Raw genomic sequence first — 12,280 nt, 5'->3', positions numbered from 1 at the left:
AGGGAGATGCAAGAGGGAAGAGATATAAGGACATATGTATATGTATAACTGATTCACTTGGTTATAAAGCAGAAACTAACACACCACTGTAAAGCAATTATACTCCAATAAAGATGTTTAAAAAAAAATAGTAGGAGGAAAAAATTAAAAAAAAAAAAGGAGTTATAAGATTTAGGATAGAAATTTTAAAATGTGATACTGTAAATAGAGAAAAGTTGAAAACTTTTGGAGACAGAATAGACAGGACTTGGACCAATACCGTAGTTAACAGTAGCAGAGACCGGCAGGATGCTTACCAAAGCCATCTCTTCTTCCTAGGCACACAGCTGGACTCCATTCCCGGCCTCCATTCTATTAGCTGGCATCATGTGACTGAGTTCCAGGTGGACAGAAGGTTACTGATGAAAGTCAGGGATGACACTTCCAGGCCCATCTCACTCTCTCTCTTTCTCTTTTTCCTTCCCCATCATACTGGAATGGAGTGAACTCCCAAGTTCCCAACTCTGAGAGCCATGCATTGTAGACTTAATTGGTAGAACCACCGGGTAGACGGAGCTGTGTTTCCTGAATCACTGCTTCGAAAAGAAAGATCCAACCTGCTAGACCTTGAGACAAGTGAGAAGTAAGCTGCTTTCCTGTTGAGCCATGACATGCTTGGGCCTGTCTGCAATCACAGCATTGCTTAGACTACCCTAACCAAATTAGAAATTGGTACTTTGAAGTGCGTGCTCCCGTAACAGAAGACTAAAGCATGTGACACTGACTGTGTGAGGAAGCAGGTACTGGGGACGGGCAGGCTGGGGAGTCCTGTTTTGCTATGGCAAAATATTTGATAAAACTGTTGCCTGAGTCACCGTGCAAGGGATTGCGGTGTGCACTGGTGAACCTTCACAGGAAGCCTGCAGGCATCAGTGGCTCCTGAACCCCTGATTTAAGGGGCTGAGGGGCAGTCCTTGGGCTGGAGTGAAGCCTGAACCGCATACATACAGTACTTTATATCAGATGTTGAAAATGCCAATTGTCTTCATGCAAGAATGGGGTGCAGAAGGCGGCAGAGTTATGAGGGCCTAAAGCCCTCCCTGCTGCCCACACGCCTGTGGAGGCGGTCTTCTCGGCTTTCCCCCCTCACAGAGCTAACCTCAGAAATGCCTCACCTGGACCTTACCTTCAAGGGCAACTTGCCCACAAGTTGGGAGGTGGCAGATGGGTGCTAAAAGAGGAAAACAGTCCCGCTTCTAACACTCCACAGGTCTGGGGGACCCAGAAACACTTTTCAGCTAGGAGGTGTGCACTATTCTGTTTGGGGTCCTAGAATTGTTAAGCAGGAGTGATGGCTGGAGACACCAAGTAACCTATTCAGGGTCATTTAGCTGCTTCTCCATTTAAATGGTTTGCCAGCATGGTGCAGCAAATTAGAAGCAGAGTTTAGACTTTCCTAGAACTCATGAAATCTAAGAGGAGAGCAGAAATGGATGTTACGGTGGCCGTACTGTGGACGATCTGATCCAACTCTCATTTACAGGGGCCCAAACAGAGAAGAAGAGGAAGAGCCCGCTCTCCCACAGGACCTACTGTGTGCCTGGCACCCTGCAGAAAGCTTCCCACATATTAACTCATTTCATCCTCACAACAGCACTACAAGATAAGTACTATCATCTCCATTTTGCAGATAAAAAAACAGGGGCAGAGTGGACAAGTGACTTCAGAGAGGGCGAGTAACTTACCTAAAGTCGTACATCTAATAAGTGACGGAGCCAGGATTCAAATCCATGCAGTCCGGCTCTAGAGTCTTTGCTTGCAGCCACTGTACTACACCAGCTCTGAAACTAGTGAGGATCTACCAGATCTGCATTTCCAGGCAGCTCGCTGAAGCCTTCGTACTCACACGCACTGTCTTCCTGCTGCCTGTTGGACAGAGCTCCAGATTAGCACGCACTGATCTGACATGGACCAAACATGGTCAGGCCCAGCCTCATCTCTCCCAGCTTCTCTCCATAACGCTGCCTCAGCCTCCTACACCCTGCACCCCTGCCCTCTCCACATCTGTGAACAGCTCTGTGGCAGAGTGGGGAGCATATCCTGACGAGTCAGTTCTGGGTTTGAGTTCTGGCTCTGCAGTTTATTGTCTCTAGAATAACCTTGGGCAGATACATAATAATATCTACCAACTAGGATTATCATGAGGATTCGATGAAATAATGTAGATGAAGTGTTTCACATAGTGCCTGGCACATGATATATACTTTAACAGCAGGAAAAAATTTATTGATGTGAAATTCCATTATTCCCAGCTTCAAACGTCTCATAGATGGCTGTTCATACCCATAAATGGTTGACAAGTCCCCTGCAGACTATGCATTCTGATTTAGGGTATGGAAAATAGGGTCAGTTAAATAGCCGTTAGAGTGAGCAGGAAAGAGCACTCACAGGGGCTGGGAATGGTCAGTGAACGCTTCTGGTGGAAGCTGCATTGAATTCAGCCTTGAAGGCGGAATTGATTCATCTAAGTAGAAATGAGTGGGGCAAGTATGGAACAATGCTTAAAAGCAAGAAGCACACAGTATTTTGCAGTAGTGACTTTTGTTCGGTTAATATAGGCACCAACCAGGGGATCAGTGGGAGATATGTTTGAAAAGGTAGCTTTGGGAACCATTATAAGGGTCTTGAAATCCAGGCAAGAGAATATGAGATTTCTCACTCCCTCCTTCCCTTTCTCGTATAACAACAATGGCAACAGCAAAGACAAAACCTCACAGAGGAAAACAGCCCAGATACCAATCTGTGCTCTCCGATTAAAATTTAAAACCCAAATCTCAGCATCCCACGTGTAGACGAGGGAGGTTGTGGCCATACAGAAGGGTTTTGGCAAGTGTGTTCCTCTTACAATAAAGCCCTCCGAGGGCTGCATGCACTCAGGATGAATCATAGCAATTTGCAGCTTTGTGTTGTTGGAAACATTTCAGTTCTACGAACCAATCAGTGCTCAAAGAGTTCTGTCCTCATCTGGTCCAAGATTAAGACAAAAGACTCACTGGGACCAGAGGAGGTGTAAGTTGGGTATGAACCAGCAAGAGCCTCATAGGCCAGGACAGAGTGTGCTTGAATGCCAGCAGGGCCCAAAGTCTTGAGTCAGGCAAGAAGCCTTCTTCTAAGGTGTTTGATCTTTGTTGAACTTCCTTCTTCAAAATCTTCAGGTTACATTGTGTGTGTAGCTTTCCTTCCATGAGTTCAACTTTATTTTTTATTAGCAGTTATTAACCATACATAATTTCTCACTTTTGTTTCATCAATGTCACTTATAAATTGTCACATCAACTATTATGTTATTGTAACTGAAAATATAAATAAATAATTCCATAAGATTAGTCTGATTAGGGCATTGCTGAATTTTTTAAAAAATTATTGAAATGTACCTCACTAAATAAGAATGTACAAATCATAAGCATACAACTTGATATAATCCATCATCATAACCAATAGGACATTTTTAGCACTTCCAAAAGCCAAGCTCAGGTCCCCTTTCCAAAACTACTTTCTCCCTATTCAGTTACTACACAGACTTCCAAAGCTATAGTTAAGTTTTGCTTGTTTTTGACCTTATATAAGTGGAGTCATACAGTATATATTCTTTTGTGTTGGATTTCTGCTCTAAAAATAATGTTCATGAGATTTGCTCATGTTTTATGTTTCCATGGTTTTTTTCATCATAATTGCTGAAGAGTATTTCACTGAATGAGTACACCACAATTTCTATTATGAATGGGCTTTTGGGTTGCTTCCAGTTTGGGACTGTTTCAAATAATGCTGCAATGAACATTCTTGTAAATGTCTTGGTACACATATGCTTGCACTTCTGTTGGGTATATGCCTAGTAGTGGAGCTGCTGGTCACAGGGTAGGTGTGTTTCAGTTTGTATTTCCTTGATTACTAATAAGGTTGAGCACCTTTTGTAGATATATCAGCTATTTGGATATCCTCTTTTGTAAAGAAGATATATTGAATTATCTGTATTACTTACTGATTTATAAAAAGTTTTTCACATATTTTGGACATAAGTCCTTTGTCAATTATGTGTCACAAGTATCTTCTCCTACTATGTGGCTTACTTTTTCACTCTTTTAGTGATGTCATCTGATAAACAAAAGTTCTTAATTTAATGTAGTCCAATTTATCAATATTTCCTTTATTGTTGGTGAGTATGTGTGTCATTTAATAAATACTTTTCTCTATCTTCACATCATGAAGATATTTTCTTATTTTATCTTAAAGAAATTTCACATTTAGACCTACCATCAATTGAGAATTGATTTTTATGTATGCTGTGACATAATAATCAAGTTTCTTTTCTTTTTTCCATACAGTTACTCAATAGACAAAACATTGACTGAACTGTCCTTTCCCCAACTTGTATGATCAAATGTCCAAATATGTGTGGACCTGTTTGAGGACTTTTTTCTTAGTCTGTTTGTCTGCCTTTACACAAATACCACACGGTCTTAATTACTATAGCATTATAATAAGTATTGATATCTAGTGTGTAAGTTCTTTGACCTTACTCTTTCATAGTATCCCTTTTTATTTCCATATATATTTTAGAAGCAGCTCATGAGTTTTTTTCTTTTTTTTAATTGGAGTATAATTCCTGTACAATGCTGTGTTAGTTTCTGCTGTACAGTGAAGTGAATCAGCTATATGTATACGTATATTCCCTCCCTCTTGGACCTCCCTCCCCCCATCCCACCCATCTAGGTCATCACAGAGCACCGAGCTGAGAACCCTGTGATTTTTATCAGGATTATAAACCATGGAGTTTATGTCTTACAGGGTTTTCCTATCCATAAACATGAGCTATTTCTCTACTTATATAGGTCTTCATTAATTTCTCTCAATATTGTGTTATTTTTGTGCAGAAATCTTGCACGTATTTTGTAAGATTTATTCATAGGTATTTGGTGTTTTGTTGCTACTATAAATGGTATCTGCTTAAAATTTGTATTTTCTAATTTTGGCTGCTTTAATTGATTTTGTACCTTGACCTTGTATCCACAAACTTTGCTAAACTCACTTATTATTTCTGATAATTTAATTGTAAATGAATTTTTTCTGCATACAACACTATTTGTAAACAATAATAATTTGTTTAAACAATAATAGTTTTATTTCTTACTTTACATTCATTATATCTTTTGTTTATTTTCTGTTCTTGTTGTACTTGCTAGGATTTTCTGTAAAATGCTGCATGGAAGTGGTGATGCTGGGCATACTTGTCTTATCCCTAGTCGCAGAGAGAAAGCTTTCAGCATTGCACCATTTAGTATGACGTTGTGTTTTTTTTAGCAACCCCTTATGAAACTAAGGAAATTCTTTTCTATTTCTAATTTTTAAGAAGTTTTTTCTCATGAATAGATGTTGAATATAATTAAATATTCCTTCATCTATTGAAATGTCCAAAAGATTTATAGCTTTCTTAATGTTAATATGGTGAATTACACTGCCTGTTTTTTTCCAATGTTAAACTAGTCTTGCATTCCTAGAAAATATCCAACTTGATTTTGATGAATTGTTGGATTGAGTTTGCTAATATTTTCTTTAGGGTATTCGCACCTAAGTTCATGAATAATATTGGCCTATGATTTTTGATATCAAGGTTATGGTTTCAAGGTTATAGGACCTCATAAAACAAATTGGAAGCTTTTCCTCTTTATCCTCTGAGATAGTTTTTGTGAAATTAGAATTATTCTTTCTTAAATGTTTGGTACAATTCACCAGTGAAGCCCAACTTTTCTTTCTGGGAAAGAAACTTGGAATTAAATTTTAAAAAATATTTATAAGACTAATTCATATCTTCTATATCTTCTTGGGTCAGTTTCAGTAAGTAATGACTTTTAAGGAATTTATCCATGTCATGTAAAATTTCAAGTTGATTGGCAAAAATTATTTATATTATTCTCTTGTTAATTTTGTAGCATCTGTTGAGTTTAAGCAAACTGCCCTTCTAGCACATAGCACAGTGTCTATCAGCTGGTAGCATTCAATAAATTACTTGAGGAATGAATGAATAAATTTGAGTGAAACAGAAACACATGAAGACACAATGACCAAATACTACTTACTGTCACATTAAGCTGGGAAGCACACAGTTGAAGAAGACCCTTGTGCATGCCAGGAGGCTGTATATTTGAGGCCTTAGTCAGTGGTTCCCAAACCTATCAGACACAACACCATCATTGTAAATATACATTTGTAACTCCCCCCTTTGATATCTTGAAAAGAAATTCACAAATAGTCTAAATTTTTAGAAGATAATACAATATCCTCTTGAATAGAAAATCAATAAATGAAAAGTAATTTATAATAAAAGGAGTGTGTATTTCAACCTGGAGATGTTTAGGCATGATTACACTAGAGACATGTTGAAGTTGGCAGATGCTTGCTCCTAGTTATAATGAGCAAATTTGGATGTATGAGAAGTAAGACAATACTCAAATAATGTTTATTGTTGACACTTTTTCTTTATATTGAACATTTTGAGATAAACGCTAAATGAGCATATTTGTATGTGTATATATATAAGTAGTATCAATATGAATGTGACAGCTACAAGTGTAAACTGATATAGTATATTGCATTGTTGACTCAGATACCAGAAGTGCTGTTGTTGATGATGGAATATTTCCAAGTGGTGAACAATTCTTGGTAAAGTTCTGAAACGAAGTTCAATCTTCTCTTGATTTACATGGGAGTTGCATTCCTGGAAAATTCAGTATATGTCAAAACCATGTAAAATATCCTTTTAAACATATGTAAAATGGAGTTAGGTGTTAGGCTCTGGTAACCATAGAGATTTTTACCTACATATATTTCCAATGGGGCATTTGTCATTTGTGTGGGGCTGTCTCCCTCACTGTAGGACTTTAGTGGATTTGTCCCTCACCCAGTTTATCCCAATAGCAACCCCCCCAATTATTGCAATAATCAATCCCCTCCCACAATAAATTTTCCGACAACCCCTGCCCCCGCCAGGAAGTACTGTCATCCTTGCTGAGAACCTGAACCTTGTTCCCCTGAAGTAGAGCTGCCTCCTCGCCCCAACTCTCCCTCCCAAACTCTGTGAAAGCACCACACAGACACTGGAGGATACAGCAAGCCCCTTAGAAGGATTCCAAACTTGCATCACTGAATCATCTTTATATTTATCTTTATTATTATTCTTAAAATTTCTTACCATCTTCCCAAAAGGATGTTTTGGTGAGTGGCAAAGAGGTATACTCATAAACAGGGGGAAAAAATTTGGTGGGGTGAAGAATGAGAGGAAAACAGGCAGGCAGAATGAAGCTGCGGGTGAACCTAGTACCTAAAGCACACACTCTCAGGGCTTGTACATTTGCTAAACGTAAGAGGTAGCCTGGGTTGTCAAGTTAAAGAGGGGCACTGGATCAGTTACACAATTCCACTGTCCAGGAGATAAACACAAGGTAAGAACATGGACTCTGGAGCTGGACTGCTTCGATTCAACTTGGCTCCATGCTTACTAGTTTTGGGACCTTGAGTAAATCTCTGTGTGCTTCAGTCCCCTTGCCCATCAACAGGATAATAATAATAATACCTGGAATACCTACCACGTGGACTATTGGGAGGATGAGATAAGTTGATATTCATAAAGTACCTAAAACAGTACACAGTAGTTACTTGTACATGTTATATAAGCATTTGCCAAACAAACAAGCTAAAACAGTTGCTCAGAGAAAACACAGCTTTTCCTAGCAGTTTCTCTCACTGAGTGATGTGAGATTGAATTACTTAGCTCGGATGCTCAGGGGAAACTCAACATTCATCAATCCCAACCTGCTTGTGCTACAGTGCAGGAAACTGTTAGCAGAGAGTGGAAATCTAGTGGCCGAACTCATGTAGCTAAGATACTGGAAGAGCCAGGTCACCGACTCCAGTCTGCTGCTCTTCCCAATACTCCATGGCTGGAGCTGGCCCAGGGAGAGGATGCAGAGAATGGGCCTGTGATCTCTGCACCCAGCGTGTCTGCAGGTTCCAAAATCCCGCCTTCCCCCAACTGTCCTCTTACTCTCCAGACTCCCATTTGTCCCTAAGTACAGAGAGCAAAGAATGAAACAGATCAAGTGTGAGTGACCCATAAACTCAAACACTCAAGGCACATGCACGTTCAAAGTGGATTTCCTTTGAATAAATCTCCAACTTTGGGGAGGAGGAGGAATGGATAGGTAGAGGGTAAAGGTTTTGGCAAGAATTTAAAATGAAATTGTCTAAGCTGGCAACGTTCCACCACTTTCCAGCGAGACTGCACAGAAAGTTACCTAAGGGTCTCCAAGCCTCCTTTTCCTCATCTGTAACGTGAGGATGATAATCATTGCTCATGGGATTGCTGTGAAGATTAAATGAAATAACGTAAATTGCCCAGCACCATGCCCGGCACAAGGTCAGGAGCCGATAAATATTATCAGGCATCAGCAACCTACCGGAAGAGAGAGATTTTTCCTTCACGCTCCGAAGAAAGGAGGCCACATGTTATTCCACCCCAGAAAGATTTTATTTCAGTGTTTTCCTCCTCCATGAACCCAGTTATCTCGTGGAGGGGAATGGGGGGCGGGGCGGTGCCTGGAAAGAAAGCACCTGAAAGCCCAGTCACTCTAGGCCCATGAGAAGCAATGCAAGGCAGCACGGGTGTGGGCTGGAACCCAACTCGATCACTCACTGCAGTGAGTTCCTGAGCATGTTCTCTTCCCCCTCTGACCCTTAGACGAACATTTGTTCATTGTCCAGAATACAACACATGTCAGTGTTTGCCGTTACTAAAGTGCTTGTTCCTAAATGAGGAACTTTGAAAAATCATACAAGAGATCTAGAAAGGCAGTGAATTGGGGATGAATCTCCCACTGGTGACAGTTCAGAAAGACTGGCAACAAGGGACTTTGCAAAATGCATGCTGACACGCTCTCCTTCTTTGCCAAGGAACGTTATGAAACTCTACAGTTCGGTCATAGTGAGAAATACTGGAAAATGAAAAAATAATGTTATACCCTTAAAAATTCAGTAACTCAATAGCGCCACTCTACTCAAACCTGTCATTGGACAGAAATGACGTGTCTTATTGCAGATTTTAATTTTCAAAGGGACTTTGACTTGTCCGTGTATGGGTGGCAGCTGCTGGGAGCTGCAGGCTCTCCGTGCACACACAGGGGTGCAGGTGGCCAGACGTCTTTTGTCTGGGAAGCAAGAAGAGGCGAAGTGCGTCCACCAGGAGCCAGCTACGTGCCTCTAGTATTTCACTCAACACCCCCCGGCCCTGTGTTAGGGAATCCTTTTCTCCCCTCCGGCATTCTTGCCAGTCCGCAAAACAGGAATCTCTGCCCTCTTTGGGGTACTGGAGAGCTAGCTCACACCCATCTTTCTCCCTCTCCTTCATTTCTTCCCAGGGGAGGGAAAGACTTCTCTTTCTGGTGAGATTGGAGAAGCGTCCTGAAACGTGGGCTCTCTTTGTTAGGCTGGCTGTGCGCTGGATGGAGAGTTTTTTCACTGGTTCTGCTTCCCTGTAGGAACAGCAGTTGGATCCCAGTCCACAGTCAAGGGGGACACGTCTTTCTCCAGAATTCATGGGTTCGAGGCAAGCTGCACGCTCTCATGTGTCTGAGCTGTAGCCCCAATTCTGCCCACGTGCAGGTCCAGACTCGGTCAGGGTTGTGCCACTTTGAAGGTCATTTGGTTGTAGGTCCAGTTGAAGTGCTCCAACATGACCACCAATAAAGCTGCTATTTTCATCTCTATCTGACTATAAGTATGACTATTTTTTTAAATTGTTCCAGTACCAGATAAGTCCTACTACCCAGAAGAGCTAGAAGGGGGCTTGAAAGGGATATGGCTCAAGTCTCTATCGTACAGGTAAGAAGCTGCGACCTGAATGCCCTCCTGCTGGCTGGCCCTCCCAGACCCCACCGAGGCTAGCAGCGTAATGAAGTATGTTGCCCAAGACTGCTGGGTTGCCTGGCCTGGCCCTGCTGCATTAAGCACCGCCTGAGCCCTGCGCCACTGCATAAGCCTGCTCTGCACTGGACCCTACTACACCTCATCATCGTTCACATAGACTCCTCGCCTCAAACTGTTCTGTGCTCGTTTCCACTCACTCAGAAGCACCTGAGTCTTCGTTCTCCTCGCCCTGCTCAGACCCCTCTGCTTTGCTGGGGCGCTGTCACCAGGGTCTCGGGATGTCTTCCTGTTCTGGATCTGACCCCCGTGGACTGGAGCCTGCATATAGGTCTCCTGCCCCCTTGCCCAGTGTTGTTTCTGCCCACACCAGGTGGGTACGCACTGTGAATTATAGCTGGACTTCTCTTAACAGTGGACTCTATTAAATAGAACAATAGTTTTATCTCATTGTGTGATTCAGAGATGGTTGCCAGGGAAACCACTGGGAATATGTTTAATTTGTAAATCCTATAATTGCCCTAAATGAGAGAAATTCATGCTCTCGCTTCAAAGGCATTTGGACTGAGCTGGCTGGGAAGCAGGTGAGGAGAGAATGATCACAGGTTGGCTCCCATGGCAATCTGTTCACACTCCTTATGAAGTGTTTTTTCCATCGCTTTGCCAAAAAGGCTATGGGGATTAGAGAGGAGGCCAGAGGGAACACCATGGTGTCCTTCTACTGGACCCGGAAATCCAGAAAACCCAAGAGGGCAGTCTCTCCCTTCTTATGAATTCAGGTGGTCATAGCAGAGGGACTGAGGGTTACACCGATAGTGATGGAGAGAGGTTAAGGAATGTCTGCAAAGACTTTTTATTTTAAAATGGATTCAGAATCCTAACACTGTAATTCAGAGGGGACTGCTAACTCCAAACGGGGAGGATCAAGCTACTTGGAAAATTTTATCACCAGCAAAAAGCAGGGTGGTCTAAATGTAAGATCATGGTGTTAGTCTGGAGGAGGGCCCAGCATCAGCTCTGCCAAGCCTTTTCTCGATCCGCGTTCATTTTCAGAGGGTCACCCACACTCTGCTCTTGCACATTTCCAATGATGAGGAACTCACTCTTTCCCAAGACAGCCGATTTTACTTTTAAACAGCCCCGATTGTTAGGAAATCTGCCTTCTAGTGTGTCAAAAAATGGGATGCGGGGTGGGTGGCACTTTCCCTGATTGATGCAGTCGACTGGCTAAGTTCCCAGAGGCTTGTTTATAAGTTGAGACATATCCTTCCTCTGTCCTATATGCTCATCATCAACAAGCCACACTGGCTCTGGGGCCCAGGCCCATCCATTCAGTTGGGGACGCCTACCTTCAGATGGAGGGGAGCAGCAGTGGGGAAAAAACAGAATGTTCCTTGATACAACACTTGATTAAGATCAAAGAGAAGAGCCACTGTCTCTAGGGCCCCGGGATGTTTATTTCATTGCGATAAAAAACCAAAATCAAAGCACAGACCCTGTTGCCCAGCGTAAATGTCATATGAAACTCTTCTTTATACAATATCAGCATCAACAGAGGATGACTCGGTGGTTCAGATGTCGCTAAGTCTGGGGGCGGGTGTGGGGAGTCGCTGTGCTCTCTTTTGGAAACACCATAGTTCCGTGGATGCGGCTGAAGGTCACATTAGCTCATGGCTGCTACATCCCAGTGGTGATTCATGTTGGAGTCTGCAATCAGTGAGAACCCCCAGACTGCTTCTCCTTTGCTGGTGCAACATTACATGGCCCCCAAATGAAGCTTCACTGGGACCGTGGATGTCCAGGGCTCCTAGCTGCTTGTCTGCTTCTGTTGTCAAGTTTATGAGCTCACCTTCAGCATTGGAAAATTCAGGATCGTAGGGGTGGCAGCCTCCTGTCTCTGGCTCTTTGGCACCTCTCCTGGTCTTTAAGGTCCCAGGAGGTCACTGCCTGTGGATAATCGATCTCACTGGCATGGTCCCGTTCTCCTCAGCTCTAACTTATCCAGACCAGTATGTTTAATGAAACTAAATATCTAATCCACCCTTTATCAATGTCTAGTCTCTCTTTCCAATTCCTTGACAGAAAAGTTGGAGGAAAGGCAGGGGCTGAGGAGTCCTGCTCCTTCTCTGACCTACTGAAGCATCATAATTAGTTTATCTGATAATATATATATATATTATCCATGTGAGAGGTAATAGTTTAGGATTTTGGAAAAAGACTTCCAGCCTGAATGTTTATATTTTGTGTAGCCCTTTCACATTGTTTAGTATTGCTTGTTTTTGTGCTACTTAATTGTTTGGTTTTTTTTAATTTTATTTATTTATTTTTT

General features: G+C 42.1%; 1 protein-coding gene across 2 annotated transcripts in view; it reads right to left on the bottom strand.

The window, feature by feature from the left end:
- DIRAS3 (DIRAS family GTPase 3) overlaps positions 1 to 8,560 on the bottom strand; it is a 34,853-nt gene extending 26,293 nt beyond the window's left edge. Inside the window, exons 1-3 of one of the 2 annotated variants that reach the window (XM_082421195.1) lie at positions 6,114 to 8,560; positions 1,725 to 1,905; positions 297 to 605 (exon numbers count right to left, since the gene is read on the bottom strand). The gene's annotated coding sequence lies outside the window, so the exon portion shown is untranslated. The remainder of the gene's footprint in view (positions 1 to 296; positions 606 to 1,724; positions 1,906 to 6,113) is intronic. The other variant, XM_082421196.1, reaches the window with a different exon arrangement.
- Positions 8,561 to 12,280: the final 3,720 nt, after the last annotated feature.

This window comes from Balaenoptera physalus (assembly GCF_965194825.1).
Source record: "Balaenoptera physalus genome assembly, chromosome: 1".
Lineage (NCBI taxonomy): Eukaryota > Metazoa > Chordata > Mammalia > Artiodactyla > Balaenopteridae > Balaenoptera > Balaenoptera physalus.
Note: the sequence above shows the minus strand (reverse complement) of the source record. Positions and strands in the feature narration are given on the sequence as shown.